Below are 17,889 nucleotides of genomic sequence, written 5' to 3'. Positions count from 1 at the left end.
TTTGTCACAGCATGTATCGATAGGCTTATTTTATTTCGATGATTTGAATCAGATATTGTGATATAAAATTTTGATATTTTGAATTCCCTTGAGTAAACATGCAAACATTAGACCAAACTTGCTGTGCTTACTATTAAAACGGTATATCAATAGTGTGTTTCTCAGCCAATTTCTGTTTGCATTGTAACAGAAAGGGAGAAATTGTCAGAGTACATATAATGTACCAGAATTCAAACCCGAGCCCTTTGAATCTCTAGTCAGGTGCTCAGTTACCATCTGAGCTACCTGCCTCTGGTGATTGAACCTGTCTGACTGCCACATTTCTCCTTCCTTACCTTAATGTCTGTCTCTTTAATTGAAGACATCAACCTAGGATCTTTATCTCTTGGATTAGTATTTTCACTTGTTTGTTCCAGGGTCTGGTCTATGACACCAAATGTAACAGGAAGTGAGAAATGAAATGGACCAGACTGGGTTTCAAAACTTGGCCCCTTAAATCTCTAGTCAGGTGCTTTTTATCACCAGGTGAGCTATCAGGTCACTGGTAATTGAACTCGGACTCCCACATTATTTTTTATTTCTTGATGTTGGAAAACGCATGAAATATCAAAATTTCATGTTATAATAGCTGGGAGACATCCAGTTTTTATTGATACTATCTTCTTTGAACATTGAAATAATTTATGAGTATATTTTTTCAATCTCAACAACTTGTTACATATAGACCGTTCTTTGCACACTGATTTTGACTACGGATAACTCTGCTTACCTGATCAGGATGTAGGGCTCATGGCGGGTGTGACCAGTTGACAGGGGATGCTTACTCCTCCTAGGCACCTGATCCCACCTCTGGTGTGTCCAGGGGGTCTGTGTTTGCTTAACTATCTATTTTGTGTTGCTTATAGGAGTTAAGATATTAATCACTGTTCGTTATCTTCACCTTTCATATAGACTATACAGTAATACTACTCTTTATTTCGAATATTTGAGATTTTGACCATTCGCTGTCTTAACACTGTGTAACAGCTAAGATTGAGATGTCCACATTCATGTAAAAACCTGGGGGGAGGGGATATTTCTCATTATTCAGTCAATAATTTTTTTTAGTACATATTTTTCTAATTGTGCATATATATTATGTATTTCTAATTCTAGAACGACATTTCTCAACATTTTGGGCACATTGCCAGAAGATGAAGTGTTGATGTCTCCCATCATTTTTTGAAAAGAGATGCGACATCACATTAGAGTTTGTAAGTAAAAATAGTACACAGCTAGGCTTTTAAAGTGCTGACTTTTATAGCTCTACAAAGGTTCTGTTTCTCTCTAGTCCATAGAATCTATAGACAAAATATCACTGTATGAAGTAAACTAAAATATAGACATTGAATATATTGGTTAATTTTGGTTAATTATCACAGTAAGTTGGAGATATATGGAGTTTTAGCTCACCTGAGCTGAAAACTCAAGTATAAGCTATTCTGGTCACTTTTTGTCTGGCATCCATCATCTGTTTGTCAACTTTTAACATTTTTGACTTACTGGGCCAATTTCAATTAAACTTAAATCATATTAGGGTAAAGGGGAGTTAACCTTCCTGACATAGTGTAGATTCAAGTTTTTATGGCCCCCAGGGATAGGGTGGGGTCACAAAAAGGGATCAAAGTTTTACATGTGAATATATAGCAAAAATCTTCTTCTTAAGAACAGCATGTCCATGCATTATTGATCATATTGATATGCAAGCATATCCAGATAGTGTAAATTCAAGTTTGTTCAAATCATGACCCCCGGGGGATAAGTAGAGACCACAATACAGGATCAAAGAAGTTTTATATGGGAATATATGGGACACATCCTTAAAAATCACCTTCTATAGAACAGCAGGGCCATGATAAGTCAGTAATATGCAAGCTCATAAAACACCAGTGTTTTTCTTGAAGTTTAGTGATGGTGCAGTTGTTTCTGTGCATTATCAGAATAGGTCCTAGCTTCCTTGTATGGAAATGGTTTATGTATATTGAATGATTGTTAGAAGGTACAGTAACAGAGCAACTAAAGGAGATAAGAAGTTTCCACCACCACCGCCGCCGCCGCCGCCGCCGCCGCCGCCGCCACCACCACCACCACCACCACCACCACCACACTTATTGTTGGAAATTCTAGATTAAGGTGTCTCTCTACACCTTGAAAGAGTTTCTCAAATCAGCACAAAACGATTTAATTATGAAAGATATCATGAGATATACAAATGTAAGAAGTGCATTTGTGAAAAAGGCATAAATATGCAATTTTGGATGAAAAAACCCAGGATTTTCAAAAATTCATTTCTGAGTACATATGAACAAAAGACTCCTGTGGATATGAACTCGAGATCTGCAGTTCACCAGCCTAATTATGCTTTAACCACTGAGCTTGTTAAACAAATCAAGTGATACAAATAATTTTGCAAAAAATCTAATTTGCCATCTTGTGATGTAGTGTCATAAACAGTATAAGCTTTAGTGTAGTGAGCTACCTTAAACAAAGGTTACTTTAAGATACTGCAACACTTCAAACTGATGTACTAATGCACATAATGAAGTAATCCCTCATGTATTTTCAAAATATGAAAGGAAATTAAAGAAATTTAGGGCAAAATTTTGCCCAATGTCAAAACAACATATTTTACTGTTATTCTGATTAATTGCGATTAGTGTCACCAATTTCAGCCATTTTTAGATTGATTTTGATGTTTTTTTAATTTTGGGGCAAATTAATGAAAAAACAACAAAAAGTAGCACATTTCTGTAAATGTTGAATAACTTTTAAATCAAACAAGAAATAACAAAACAAACATTTCCACATGTTAGAATTCATTACACAAGATTATACTGGAAAAAAATGATTAATAAATATGCCTAAATTCCTCATTTTGGAGCAAAACAAGCAATTTTTACACCAAAAAAAAAAAAAACTGGTTTCCAGGAAAATAAGACAAATTTCATCTAGGATATCTTGGTTATTAATGTAAAAATAAGATTAATTAGATCACTATTGAGAAGACAAAAACTTTTATTTCAATGCAATATCAAAGTTCTATAAACATTTAATTTATTTGAAATATGAAAAATATGTTGGGCACATGCATGTGGCTGCTTATTGCCCCTGGCTCTTTATTTCTGAAGAATATCAATATAATGTTTTTTTGTTTTTTTTTTATATAAAACTAGTATCAGTAACCACTTTCAATTTTTAAGGATGTATTTTTGTAAGATAATGACTGTAATTTCAAGTGAGTTATTTATGCCTGGCTGATTGGTACCTTTTTCAAAAGTGGCAAGACATAAGAAAATGATAAAACAAAGTATGGCCTTATAAGGATTATCCCCAATCCTTTTGATATTTTCAGAATTACTTTCAAATGTGGTAGCAGTTCAGAGGGTCAACTGCTTTTCCACATCAGCTCTCCATATGTCTGAAGTCAGAATATCGGCTACTCCACAAGAAGCATTGGTGGATGAGAAAATCCACATCCAAGTGGATGGTCTGCCCAAGAATGGCCCTGTTACAATCAAAGCCTCTCTACAAGAAGGGAAGCTAAGGTTTTCATCCTTTGGATGTTATACTGCTACAGATCAAGGTCATGTGATTGTGGAGAACCAGTCTTCTGTACAAGGAACATATACAGGTGGGTGTAATAAACACAGTAATTTACAGTCGTTAAAATAATATCAAACTGGGTACTGGTATTGTGTTAATGTACAAAATAAAAATAGTTCAAAATATTGGATTAAGGTTGTACAGTGGCACATTTACCACTGAAAAAATGTTTGATACTGTAAATTTCGTATATTATATTCGAGTACTTATTCTGCAATTTGGCTTTTTTGCCATCTTCGCTAGCCAAGGGTTTTCGGTCCACTCTGCTCCCCATAATGGGGAGCGGAGTGGACCGAAAACCCTTGGCTAGCGAAGATGCTTTTTTGCTATAATCACAAAAACATATTTTGCTTGAATCATGAGAACTTATAATCATTTGTTTTTCAGAGATTTATATTTTGTTTTATCCATCTTCTTCAAATGAATCAGTTTTAAGAAATGATCCATAAAAAAATAATCAAGTTCAAACATGCTAGAAATATTAACTCCCCGAAAAATTTCGGGGTAGCATATAATCACCGTCATGTCTGTCTGTCTGTCCATCCGAACTCATATCTCCTAATCCTTTCATCAGAAAATGAAATAATCACAAATGTTCCTTGAGACAAGGACTTTTGGACCAAGGTCTTTTAAAGTCATTTTGGAATGGTCAAGGTCACTCAGAACATAAAATTTCCTTGTTTCAACAGTTTTTATATTAAAGTTCCCATCTCCTAAACCTTTCATAAAAAAATTATCAAAATTGATCACAAACATTCCTTGAGACAGGGACTTTTAGACCGAGGTAATTTTGGAAAGGTCAAGGTCACTCAGAATATTTACCTTATGTAAGTAAAGTTCTTTATTTCAACAATTTTTGAAAAGGAATTGATCATATATCACACAAATAAGTAATAGGGAAATGACTCAGACAAATGTCACTCAAGGTCATTTTGTAAAGGTCAATGTCACTCATAATGTACCTTATATATGAAAAAGAAACCTTCATTTCAACAATATTTCAACAGTTATTGATCATTGTGGGATTCATTTGTCATATGAAGTAGTTCATTGGTTAGATGCATTTTGGGGAGCATCCATCAGTTTTACTGATATTCTTATTTTTCATCTGTTATTACCTAGGTTTGTTTATAAGGTGATAATTCCTTACACAAAGAAGATGGAAGATCATGAGGACTTTTCTCTCAAACAAATGCATTGTGTATTTTCGAGGTTTATGCTGCACTCTGTAACAGGGCAGTTACTTCAAAGGTTAGAGAAAAGTAACTCTCGCATTGTTTTGCACCAGACAGCTGCACAGATCAGTTGCTACAATTGTTAGATCTGGCAATTAACACTGTTCAAGCAACACATGAAGACCAAGTTGAAGACTTATCAAATGAACATCATTTCTGAGCAATTAGAAAAGAGCATGAAAGTCTTTAACATAAGAGTTGATGTGAGACTTCATTGTGAAGCCATTCTATGCTACGTGGGTTACAAATGCAGTTGAATTCAGATCTGATGAAAAAAGCTTGGATTGATTGATTTATTTTATCTTGCTGAACGTCTCTCTCAAGAATTTTTCACTCATATGAAGATGTTACCAATACCGGTGAGGGGCTTCAAATTTAGGCCATTGCTCTGCGCTTAAGACCTTTGAGCAGTGAGGGTTCTTTAGTGTGCCACACCTACTGTGAGACAGGACATCCGTTTTTAAGGTCATCTCTGAGGACCCGTGACATTCACACCTGATGCCGAGCATTTGGCGATGGAACTGTCACTATCTGTTTTAACGACTTAGGTCTGTTGCGGCCGGGATTCGAACCCTGGCCTTCCGCATGCGGGGCGGACGCTCTAACCACTAGGCCACCACGGCGGTAAATGGCTGGTATTGAGTTATTGTAAACCAACTTTTATTCGTGTACAAAAAATTTTTGTGAAATTTGCAAGAACTTTGGTGTTGTGTGAATATTTCTCATTACGAAACAGTCCTTCGATGCCTCCCGTATTTGTTTAACATTATCTGCCATGAAAATTTGGCACCACAAACCAGTTTATCACTGGTAAATCATGAAAAAACTTCCCAAATAATAGCTGGTTTACAGTATATTGTGATTATCATCATTTATGAAACAATTACTGTGCAGTAGTTTGGCTTGAACAAGCTAATTTATATAATTACAAGTGGGACTTGTGATCTAATGAAGCATATTTACATGTACATGCTTTTTGATCTTACCTGTATGTACATTCATTGAGTGATAAAAGTCAATATTATAATCTTTTAAAGCAAAAGAAATATTAATATTTCTCTTGCATTGTTATCAAAATAATTCAAAATGAATAATTACTTAGCACTTAGTTCTCTTCCTGCCAGAAGCTTCCCATGGGGATCCGGGTTAGAATAGGTCCTCAGTAACCCAGGCTTGTCGTACGAGGTGACTAAATGGGGCGGTCCTTCAGATGAGACCAGAAAAACCGAGGTCCCGTATCACAGCAGGTGTGGCATGATAAAGATCCCTCCCTGTTCAATGGCCATAAGCCTAAATTTTGCAGTCCTTCACTGGCAGTGGTGACGTCTCCATGTGAGTGAAATATTCTCGAGAGGGACGTTAAACAATATGTAATCAAGCCAGAAGGTGCATAAGGCTGTGACACACTCTCTTTCCAAACCACTCTTATTTCTTGACCTCATTCCAGCTTCTCCATCCCGCAATCCTTCTTTCTGCTTCTGCTGTTCTTCTCCAGGTTGTTTTCAGTCTCCTTTTCCCTTCTGTCTTGCAGTTGTTGTCACCTGCCCTCCATAGCATGTGACCTATCTAGTTCCGTCACCATCTTCTCAGCTTGTTACTTATCGCATTTGTGTCCATCCCATCTGCATGCTGCCACCTTATCCGCAGGATCCTCCATAAGCATCTGAATTGGAATGCACATAGTTCCCTCCCTCTGTCTTAGTCATCTAAGAGGAAGCCTGACATGACACATCCCTGCTTAACTCCAGTTTTGATCTGGAAACACGAAAATGAATAATTAGCATGTCATAAATGTTTAATTTCAAATTGCTATTTGAGAAGTGTTTGCTAGAAATTTTATTGTTGCAATCTTATTCTACCATTCGGGTATTTATAATTCCATATCTAGTATGATTTGCACTGTGAATAAATGCATGATTTAAGAATCTGTGAGGGTAGCTTCTCGCAATTTTACGTAGGTATATAACATTCCTTGCTTTTAATCAGAAATTGACAGTATGTACATGTATATACAATGTGAGAAGATTCAATTTTTATGACAATATCTACTTTAATTCTACACAACACTTTAGGAGTGGAACCAATGGGCTTAATTTGGAGCATGAAACCTGAACTCTCTAAGAGAGAAAACACTAGACTGCTGAAAAAGGATATGACCACACCAATGGTTGTGACACTGTCAGTGTTGGAAGGCCACCACTCCTGGGGAACTTTGTTTGATCCACCCCAGAACCTCTCACTACATTAGATTTGTACAGATGGTACAAACATAAAAATGTTCGACAAGGGAGAGTGAGGCATGGGAATGTTAGGGGTGTACTGTTCACTCCTCCAGGTGAGTTTCACAGCACGTGTAAGAAATCTACCTGTACATGTAGTTTATAAGCAAAGTCTGCATCAAGTTATCATATAACCCAATATTTCCTCTGTAACAAGAATGAGGCATTCTTATTGGCCAAGAAGCTGGGGGAAAATAATCATATCACCAATTGTAGTTGGATGTAAGAATTATGTGACATCACTATAACTTTAACTTAACTATATATAACTATCTATTTCCCAGCATATACTGCTACATCATATTTGTTCAACATAAGAAATAGACCATATTATGGTATTCTCTGCAGTTGTCCATTTTTCGCAGAATTTTGTGGGTAAAAAAAATCCGCAAAATATATTGCAACTGCAGAATACGATTTGCTACCATTTACAGATAATGTTTCAACCACAGAAAGTAGCCATTACACAGTAGTTATGTATCAATGGTTTTTCTCCACTATGAATTCTGCATCTAGCAGTCTTTGAGACTATAGATGTATTTATTGTAGTTATATTTACACGTGTGTATATGGAACACATGTTTTGTTTATATATTTACCGGAAACCAAATTTCATTGGTTTCTATTTAAGTTTCTGTTACCTGTTATACTGGTATTTAAATTAGAGAAGCACGGCTTCTCGTGATTTTGCAAGTAAGGAATTGGCCCCATTCAAAGGCTCTCTTCCTGTGCGTTTTGACATGCCACTCACTCACCCACAAAGCTTTTATGAATTGTTTTATTACCTGATCTTATTTTCTCATTGTGGAGAACAGAAGATGTATTTTTTCTAAGAAGATGTTATTATCTATAATATTTGATTTTTGACGTCAATAAACTGCACTCTTGAGAGCGCTTCTGTTCCTACACACTGTGTTTTTAGGACCGGGGCCATTTCCTGGAGTGATTGACATGTTTGGAGGTGGAGGGGGACTTTTTGAACATCGAGCAGCATTGTTGGCATCCAGAGGGTTCTCTGTGTTAGCTCTGGCATTTTTTGCATATGAAGATTTACCAGATTCTTCCGCTGCTACTCCGTTGGATTATTTTATTGTAAGTATTGTTCAGAACTGTTCCAAAATTAACTGTGGTTTGGATGGGGTGGGACATGTTCACTTTTTCCTGTCAAAAGTTGTCTGTTGTCCTTTTAGTAATTGTTGTAGCAAACTTTTCACACTTTCAAATTCTTCTCTGTAGAACTATACTAGCCCAATTTCAACCAAACTTATTGCTACAAAGCATCCTTATAGGCACAAAAAAATAATTGTGTGGTTCTGGTTTCCCAACAAAACCTATTTTTCAATCCCCAACCCTAATGATTTTAAGGTCGAGATCAGGATCCAATTCTCATAATTAAATCACCTCCCCTTGTTTACCTCCCCCCTCCCTCATACACAATGTTGATGATGCTAAGAAAAGCAATTTAACCTACCTACACTATTAACAATTTAACCTACCTACACTATTAACAATTTAACCTACCTACACTATTAACAATTTAACCTACCTACACTATTTCTGAAAAGAATGTATTAGGAACCACACAGTTTGGCCTTAGTTAACGAGGAGTTTAGTATATTTATGTGAAGAGGAGATAATAAAAATTACTGACAATAGCATAGATTCATATGTATTCACCCAAGACCCCCAGGGCTAGAACAGAGGCTATAATAAAGGTTCAAAGTTAAAGATAAGGATCTTAAGAAAAATTGTTTAGAAATCTTCAGAGTGGGGTTAAGATGTCCATATTTTTACTAAAAATAATTTGTCAATACATGAACATCTTGGGGAAATCCCTCGCTCAACTATTACGTCGTCATACAAGTGACATAGAGCTATTTTTATCCGCTAAAGTTTCAGTTGTTTATCACCTCGGCACAGGTGAAAGATGCACTAAAATCATTAACAGTTTGGGCTTGATAAGTTGACATTGATATGATTAATTGAAAATGGATCTGGACCAGTATCCTCTCATTTATGGCAATTTCCATAATCTTGACTCAAATGTTGGGCATTTCCTACATTCATTGCCAAAGTCGATTTTGAATATACTTTGGTTTTCTTTATTCTAAATGACTATGCACATTGGGGTGATTTCAAAGTCACAATGTAATATAAAATTTACTTTAGTGCACACTATACAGTTAACTCATGAATTATCGCCACTCAATTCATCGCCATTTTTATACCCCCCGCAACAAGTTGTGTGTGTGTGGGGGGGGGGTATACTGGAATCGGGTTGTCCGTCTGTCTGTCCGTCCGTCCGTCCGTCTGTAGACGCAATGGTTTCCGGGCTCTAAAGCATTATCCTTTCCACCTACCGCCACCATATCATATATATGGACTACCCATGGGATGAAGATGTTCCCTATCGATTTTGGGTCAAAAGGTCAAAGGTCACGTGCACTGGACATCGAAGTAGCAATATGGTTCGGTTTGTCATGCCATTTGATTTTTACACTCAGAAAAGAGGTAGTTTATACCTATTACCAACACCCTTTGGTAGATTGGGGTAAGCGGGGGGTATTCTTAGTGAGCATTGCTCACAGTACCTCTTGTTGTTATAATGCCACATTTTTCTAAGAACATTATTCCTAGTACACTGTACTTAAAATTCTCGTTAAACACCAAATTTGCTTTTACCATTTACCACGGTGTTTTTATTACAAAAGTCTATTTCAAAGTGTTAATTATCTTGATATACCACCTTGGGTGCATGTGGTCAGCGAAGCGGAAATTGGTCATTATCAATACCTGGACAGAAGGACCCCAGTACTTAGTGTGTTAGATAAACAAGAAAATTAATATCCACTATGGTCTTGTTGATTTTACATCATAAAAAAATATTCCAGTTTAGCTGATGGCTTCACCACAAAAGAGGTTTCTGTTGAATTTCACAGAAACCTTCCGAAATGTGCACAACAGGAAATCACCATTATTTTATTGTTTTATGGGAAAAGTCCATAAAAAGGAGGACAATAGGGTGATATTTTGGCTGCAAGGGATGAAATTCTTGTGGACCCTCATCCAGTTAATGACGGCTTACCTGCCAGGAAACAGCCATGCAGTGCGCTAAATACTGACACTTGACAATTGGTTTTTAAATAACTTGGAACGTCATATTGTGTATGTGTCTTGTATGTGTATTGTTTTAAAATGAAGCCTTATTATTGATAAAACTATTTTAATCATGTCAGAAAATTTGTGGGGGGAAATTGCAGGATATTTTTACATTATCTTAATTATATATTTATTAAGTAAAAGAAAGATAACTCTTACATATACAAGATTATTATACCTCAGTATGAGAATTCTATGCAACATGTAATCTGATTGGTTTAGACAGTCACATGTCAGGAATGATAAAACTTCATATCTCCCTCTCAAACATTATATCTCCCCATCATATTTATGCATATTGGTTTGCACCTGTCGGTCGGTAGACCACATGTTGTCCGCTCAATATCTTGAGAACCATTCACTTGATCGTAATGATATTTCATGTGTGGGTTGGTTATGAAAAGAAGAGGACCCCTATTGTTTTTCAGGTCAAAAGGTTAAAGGTCAAGGGTCAATCTACTCTGGACATAGGAATATAATGTCCGCTCAATATCTTGAGAACCCTTTGCTTGACAGACATCAAACTTGGTACACCGGTACATCTTCAGGAAAAAATGACTACTAATGATTTTTAGGTCACATGGTCAAAGGTCAAACTGGACATTGGAATATACTATCTGCTCAATATCTTGAGAACCCGTTGCTCGATAGACATCAAACTTGTTACATTGGTACATCTTCAGGAGAAGACGACCCCTATTGATTTTCAGATCACATGGTCAAAGGTCAAGGGTCAAACTGGACATTGGAATATACTATCTGCTCAATATCTTTAGAACCCTTCGCTTGACAGACATTAAACTTGGTACATCATCAGGAGAAGATGACACCTATTGATCGCATGGTCAAAGGTCAAATTGGACATAGGAATATACTGTCCGCTCAATATCTTGAGAACCCTTTGCTTGACAGACATCAAATTTGGTACACTGGTACATTTTCAGGAGAAGATGACTACTAATGATTTTTAGGTCACGTGGTCAAAGGTCAAACTGGATATAGGAATATACTGTCCGTTCAATATCTTGAGAACCCTTTGCTTGACAGACATCAAACTTAGTACATTGGTACATCTTTAGGAGTTGATGACCCCTATTGATTTTTAGGTCACATGGTCAATCCACTGTTGACATAGGAAGATATTGTCTGCTCTATATTTTGAATTGATGATACTACTCTCAATTAAATGATGTGTGTGTATAACCCTTTTTAATTTTGCACCATGGGGGGCATATGTGTTTTACAAACATCTCTTGTTACCCCTTGGGCAGCCTTGTGCATTTTCCGTAAATTTAACGTCAAGGTAGATGAAGTGTACCATGATGTCACAATAAGTCCGAGTCATTCTACTGTCATAGTTCGTAAAGCACAAATCATGCAGGTCTCTGATACACAGTTGAATCACATGGTTTTGGTTGATACATAAAAACAAGCAAGTAAATCCGCATTCAAGTTGAATGGAAATACAAAAACTGGTTATCATATCACAGTATTTTGTTGTTTGTACCTTCTACCATAATAAGATGACGGCGCGGTGTTACCGTTAGGACGATCTCAGCTACATACAATGTATAGATGAGCGGACTCCCAATTTCAAATGTACTTTTGTAGTCTTAAAAATTGCTTTGTTTCGGAATAATAAACAATTAATTTATTGCATGATAGTGAGGAAGATATGAAGATTTATTTGCCCTCGGGGAATATGATTTTTTTTGGGCGAATAAATCTTCCTATCTCCCTCACTATCATGCAATAAATGTATAATAGCAACTCTTTCTCCCGAAGATAGTGGAAATTCAATTCATAACCAAATTCGTTATAACGCCATAAATTCAAAAGAAGAAAAGGTGGTGGTAATTATCAAGAGTTGACTGTATATAAGAACATGAGACTTATATATCATCAAAGAAAACTGAAAAAAAAATCATCTGACAAACAGATTTACATATATACAGCTTGAACACTGAATAACAGTAATAAATGGCAAGAAAATATTATGAAGTTTTCCCTGCGATACAACTATAGACCTGTATGTTGTGATGTATCTTTGTGACCTCATATAGTGTGAAGTGCATTGAGGTTCATTTTATGATATTTGTTTTGATTTTACCCATGACGCCTTATCCGTACTGTGTTCTTAATAACCAAACAAGTTCACATTATCTGGTTGAATTAATATTAGAGCATCCTGATTTAGTGTATATTCAGATTTGTTACCCATGATGTGTAGGAGGAGAAAGCATACCCTAGCTGTTGATACACCCAGCTTGAGCTTTTTGTTTTGTTTAGGTAAACGGAGTAATCCATAGACAAAAACCAGTGTGAAAAAGAAGGCCTAACAATTTGACGTATAAAACATGTCGGACAACATTCAACCCAATGACAGACAGTATTTACAAACAAGATCTTTGCAATAACCATAGACTTTGCAAAAGACAGACTTTTAACAATACTACTGAAACCTGCAACTTTTTTGTTGATAGCCTTCCTCGAAGTTGATCATATGCAAAACATGCTCTCATGTATCGAACCAGTTAAGAGACATAAACACTATATGCAGGTGATAATGGAATATTGTTATATGAATATAGGAAGTCGACAAATGAAAAAGTAAAGTCATCTTATTTGTCATAAAGTTGAGTCTTTAGTTTGCTGTTAACATATATTTTCAGTAAAACATCCAAATATGAAATGGATGTTGAAGACTCCCTGGTGTCTTATTTAGAGATCACTGGGATATATCAGTGAATGAAACGGCAAGTAGTGCAAGTTATGTAGATTCAAATTTGTTCACCCCAGAGACCCGGGTGGGGTCACAAAAGGGGTTCAAAGCATGTAGGAAAATTCATTAGAAATATACATAACGGGAAGAAGAAAACAGTTTGTCATTCTCGTAAATTGAAGTTTGTTCAAACCTATAGCTAGTTAATGCCATGATTGCTAGGACCAGAATGGGGATTCTGTGTTTTATAGCAATATTTTGTTGTAGAATAATATCCCACAATACTTTCAAAATATTCCTTTAAAAATATTCTCAAGAACGAGGGTAATACAATGTATCAATTTAATATGCAAGCATCTTCATATAATATGTATATATAACATGTATGCAAGTTGGTTGCAATCATGATCATCACCAGGTCCTGGGCTAGCTAGGCCATAATAGGGGTTAATATTTTACATACATGTACAGTAAAACTTTAATATAGTGAACACGGATATAGTGAAATTACGGCTATAGTGAAGTGAAATCAATTTCCCTGGCAAATTCTTTATATATATTCTATATAAAAATCTGCATCTAACAAACACAGATATAGCGAACTTATGGAAATATTGAAGTAAATTCCTCTTCCCTTTGAATTAAAAATGAACATAAAAATCACCTTTTATAATGAAATTTTTTTTCATTTTAAAGTCATGATTTTTATAATCTGATTAAAATAAGATCTTTGATCCGCTCCGTTATTGTTATGTTGCTATACACAGCGACATAACAATAACGGAGCGGATCAAAGATCTTATTTTAATCAGATTGTGATTTTTAATAATCGCTTTCCAGTAATTGCCATAAAGGATCCAATACCTACACACAAGTGACGGTATTGTTTACTATTCTCGTTAATCAAATTTGAAGTTTGATTGCATTTATTTTATCGTACACTTGTTTATTTGTGCAAAGCAACAAGTAAATGACAACTGCGATAGACTGTTTGTGTGTATTGCACATAATTTTGTTGACATTTTTCTTTTGCCATGTTCTTGCGTGACTTAATAATCCGTCAAAATAAATTGATAAAATATTTCTTCTCAAAAATATATAGGCTTATACTCTTGGAGACAATACAAACGCAAGTATATCGATTGTTGATTTCTTATACAACTGATATACATGTAGAACAAATCAGTTTTATAACAAATTCGTTATATTTGAATTATGAATTTGCTTTAAACATATAGTGAATTACGCTTATAGTAAATTTTTATCGAGTGTTCGCAGAAATTTGCTATATATCAGAGTTTTACTGTATATATAGGATTTTTAAAAAATATCTTAATTTGAAGAATGTAAAGGATACAGTCAGTGTTGTTGATTTGGAGGTGCATGGCCTCATGTATAGTAGTTTCTATTTTCTCCACTCCATCTGGATCCAAAGTTTACAGTATTTACACGCCTATATGTTATCTGTATGATGAATACATCATTTACATTCATTACACTGGATTACGTGATACAGTAAATGTTTTCTAGGAGAGCACTGAATGGTTTGCTGGGCTACCACACATAAAGAGTGACGGGGTTTGTGTAATAGGTACATCCAAAGGCGGAATGTACGCATTGGAGCTGTGTAGACGAGTGCCACAGGTAAGGTCATGGGGAAATATACCTGTTATTAAATGTTATACATTCACATTAGTGTTGTGAATGGGATTCCATTTTGTCGTACAGTTTATGAGGATGGGTGGTAATTAGAATCATCATGTCCATCCACAATTTGTCTGAGCCAAAACTCTTAGAAAGAAGCTCATATTTTTTATAAAGGCTATTGGAAAGTATTGTCTGTGGTATCAGGGAGAATCTTAGATCAGTATTGCAGGGGAGATTGTTAAAAAAACAAATGCAGACTTCATTTTAACAATGTTGACCTTGTATTCTTGAACAAAAACTTGGAAAACTATGGTGACTGAATTTAGTAAAATGTCGAGTTTGATACTTACCTAGTCCAACTGTCAGTGTACTTTAAGTTATTTGATATTAGTATGGGGTTAGCTCCTCAGCTTTTGGCCCAACCTCTCACAAGTGAGCACTGTAAGTATCGACAAATCTGTATGAGAGATTGCTTTTGAGCATAAATGCACAGGGTGCTATAACTACACGTATGTACTGGTTCAAACATATACATTTATTACTTAACTGCGGTGGCCTAGAGGTTAGAGCGTTCTCCCCGCATGCGGAAGGCCAGGGTTTGAATCTCGGTCATCACAGATCTAAGTCGTTAAAACAGGTAGTGAGAGTTCCATTGCCAAACGCTCGGCATCAGGTGTGAATGTCACGGGTTCTCGGAGATGACCTTAAATACGGATATCCCATGTCACAGTAGGTGTGGCATGCTAAAGAACCCTCACTGCTCAATGGCTGTAAGTGCCGAGTAAAGGTCTAAATTTGAAGCCCTTCACCAATCTTGGTTATGTCTCATTCTGAGTGAAAAATTCTCTCTCTCTTGAGAGACGTTAAACAAGATACAATCAATCAATATACAGTTGAATTTTTTTTGTATCCATTCAAATTTGATATGGTTTAGCAGGGACTACATTTTTTTGGCATAAGGATTATTTAATCAAAAAGTTATAAATCTGCATGATTTTACAGTTTAATCTGCATGTTTTATCGGATATATTGTCAATCTGTATACTCCTATATTTGTATTTCAGTTTTATAATTTATGATACAAGTAGTTGAGACTTGGAACTAATTCAAATGTTGAATTCATATTGAATTATCAATATAGTGTTGTATTTTTAAAAAGTCTGAATTAATATACCCATATGTCCATCCGTCCGTCCGTTCGGAGTTTTCTCTTTATAATTTCATTTCCCTTTCACATATCATGCTGAAACTTGCTGTGTAGCTTCTTTGTGGGTCACTCTAGATCATACTGCAATTTTGATCCATTTCAACCTTTTTTCCAGGAGTTTTGCCCCTTTATTTGGAAATAATTATTATATAGAGGGTACATAATTTGTCCGACCTACTCCTCCCACAGTTTTCAATTGAGATCCTTTTTATTATGCCCCCCTTCTTTTATGCCCCCTTCAAAGAAGAGGGGCATATTGGTTTGCACCTGTCGGTCGGTCGGTAAACCACATGGTGTCCGCTCAATATCTTGAGAACCATTCTCTTGATGATAATAATATTTCATATGTGAGTTGGTTATGAGTAGAAGAGGACCCCTATTGTTTTTCAGATCAAAAGGTCAAGGGTCAATCTACTCTGGACATAGGAATATAATGTCCGCTCAATATCTTGAGAACCCTTTGCTTGAAAAAAATCAAACTTAGCACACTGGTACATCTTAAGGAGTAGATGATCCCTATCAATTTAGAGGTCATATGGTCAAAGGTCAAGGGTCACACTGGGCATAGGAATATACTGACCATTCAATGTCTAGAGAACCCTTTGCTTGACAGACATCAAACTTGGTACACCAGTATATCTTCAGAAGAAGATGACCCCTATTGATTTTGAGGTCACATGGTCAAAGGTCAAACTGGACATAGGAATATACTGTCCATTCAATATCTTGAGAACCTTTGCTTGACAGACATCAAACTTGGTACACTGGTACATCTTCAGGAGAAGATGATCCCTATTGATTTTGAGGTCAGATGTTTAAAGGTCAAGGGTCAACCTGGACATAGGAATATACTATCCGCTCAATATCTTGAGAACCCTTTGCTTGACAGACATCTAACTTAATACAGTGGTACATCTTCAGGAGAAGATGACCCATATTGATTTTGAGGTCAGAAGTCAATTGTTGAACTGGACATAGTAATATATTGTCTCCTATATTTTAAGAATTATTTGCTTGATTGACACCAAACTTGGTACACTGGTACAGCATAAGGAGTAGATGACCCCTATTGATTTTTAGGTCACATGGTCAATTCACTCTTGACATAGGAAGATATTGTCTGCTCAATATTTTGAATTAATGATACTACAGTCACCTCTCGATAAACCGCCACCTTTTGTTCTTATGAAATTATGGCATTATAACGAATTTGGCGATGAATTGAATTACCGCCATCTTGAAGAAATAGAGTTACCGTTCTTTTATATGTAAGAGTTATCTTTTGTCATTACTTGCATAAACCACATAAACAATGATTTGCAATATCCTGATGGGTACATTTTGGATGATGTTCTTGGTACGTAATGATTTGCTTTTTTTCATCGGAATTTAACAGGACCCTCTTTCGTGGCGAAACCATAGCTAAATTGAAATGTGTTTCTATGATGTATAAACAACTTGACTACAGTTCATCTCCAGTAATTTTCTTGTTTATTCAATACAGCAATTACTGGGATTCTTCTGTCCAGGTGTACGCCGGAGATCAATAATGACCAATTTACTGCTTCACTGACCACGTGCACCTATGGCGGTTTATTGAAATAATTAACACGGTGAAATAGACTTTTGTAATGAAAATACTGTGGCAAATGGCGATAGCGAATTTGGCGTTTTAACGAGAGTTTTAAATAACAGGAAAAATGTTCCTAGAAAAATGTGGCGTTATAACGAAAATGGCGATGAATTGAATGGCGATAATTCGAGAGTTACCTGTACTATCAATTAAATGATGTGTATGTATAACCCTTTTCAATTTTGCACCAAGAGGGGGGGGGGGGGGCATATGTGTTTTACAAACATCTCTTGTTTTGTGGAGTGTTTGTATGGGTATTGAAGACGTGCATGTGGGATGGATTTTGATTTTCTACAATTTTTGAGAAAATTACAGGGTATTGAACTTGGTCTATTTGGAAATTAATATTCTATGGAGGGTACATA

The 17,889-nt window shown here is 35.9% G+C and overlaps 1 non-coding gene and 1 pseudogene across 1 annotated transcript; one reads left to right on the top strand and one right to left on the bottom strand.

Annotated features, from left to right (window-relative positions):
• Positions 1 to 1,113: 1,113 nt before the first annotated feature.
• The window catches only part of LOC125649731 (bile acid-CoA:amino acid N-acyltransferase-like), a 28,357-nt pseudogene continuing 11,581 nt past the window's right edge, over positions 1,114 to 17,889 (top strand).
• Positions 5,429 to 5,500, bottom strand: Trnaa-cgc (transfer RNA alanine (anticodon CGC)). Its single transcript has one exon. It is a non-coding gene; the product is annotated as a tRNA-Ala (tRNA).

Source organism: Ostrea edulis, chromosome 5, assembly GCF_947568905.1.
Source record: "Ostrea edulis chromosome 5, xbOstEdul1.1, whole genome shotgun sequence".
Classification (NCBI taxonomy): domain Eukaryota; kingdom Metazoa; phylum Mollusca; class Bivalvia; order Ostreida; family Ostreidae; genus Ostrea; species Ostrea edulis.
Note: the sequence above shows the minus strand (reverse complement) of the source record. Positions and strands in the feature narration are given on the sequence as shown.